We start from the raw sequence: 1,425 nt of genomic DNA on the forward strand, positions 1-1,425 counted from the left end.
GAGCATCATAGCCATGTGTTGAGAGGAATTCTTTGGGGTTTGAATAATTCACCTCTGGAAACATGGGTGTTTCGTTCAACATCCTTAAGCAACTCTTATTCAGGGACCTTTTGAGCGGGATGGGCTACTCAACCTGAAGAAAATTCTAACTGGGTCCCACCTGCAAGGTCATGTGCTGTTTATCTTGATATGAGATCACCATGTCGCGCACATATGGTTGTGATGCATGTGCCTGGTGTACCCTTATCAGACGGGTAGTCATGATGGGTATATTGGGCTTCGTATATTTTACCCCAGTGTCACTTTGATGGCATGCACTGCTCTCTCACTCAATAATAATAATAATAATAATAATAATAATAATAATGATAATAATAGTAAATGCCCTGATGCAATACTGGGCAGTGGCTCTTGTGGCTTCTGATCTTAACTGATTGGAAGTGTTATCATGTACATTGTTTTGTCTTGGTATAAAAGATGGGCTACAGCAAATATTCTGCTCAATTCCACAGATTTGCTTGTCAGTTGTTTGACCTTAACCAGTTAAGCATGTCCCTTAGTGGCTGACGATATGTGCATCTCTGATCATGAGCAGAAGTAGTGTGGGGGGGGGGGGCATCATAGCCATGTGTTGAGAGGAATTCTTTGGGGTTTGGATAATTCACCCCTGGAAATATGAGTGTTTCATTGAACATTGTTAAACAACCCTTATTCAGGGATTTTTTGAGCTGGATGAGCTACTCAACCTGAAGAAAATTGTAACTGGGTCCCACCTGCAAGGTGATGTGCTGTTTATCTTGATATGAGATCACCGTGTCTTGCACATATGGTTGTGATGCATGTGCCTGGTGTACCCTTATCAGACAGGTAGTCATGGTGTCATGGTGCCCCAGTGTCACTTTGATGGTATGCACTGCTCCTTCACTCAACAACAACAACAATCATTTCTATTATAAGCATGAGCCCAGAAATTTTTGGGGAGGGGACTAGCCAATTACATTGACCTCAGTACTCAACTGGTACTTAATTTATCGACCCTGAAAAGATGAAAGGCAAAGCAGACCTCGGCGGAATTTGAACTCAAAACATAGACAAAATTCCACTAAGTATTTTTTTCTTGCACGCTAACAATTCTGCCAACTCACCACCTTTATAATAATAATAATAATAATAGTAGTAGTAGTAGTAGTAGTAGTAGTAGTAGTAGTAGTAGTGGTGGTGGTGGTGGTAGTGGTGGTGGTGGTGGTGGATGATGATGATGATGATGATGATAAATAATAATAATGTGTAGTGTAGCGTTAAAACTATATTTTATCTTATTTGGGGCCAAGCAATTTCCTGTATATTAAATGCAGTTTTTGTTATGTTATTTTATCCTTTGTGGTGAATATTCTCCCTCTGCCCTTCATATCACATTACCATTTC

This window comes from Octopus sinensis, linkage group LG23, assembly GCF_006345805.1.
Source record: "Octopus sinensis linkage group LG23, ASM634580v1, whole genome shotgun sequence".
Taxonomy (NCBI): domain Eukaryota; kingdom Metazoa; phylum Mollusca; class Cephalopoda; order Octopoda; family Octopodidae; genus Octopus; species Octopus sinensis.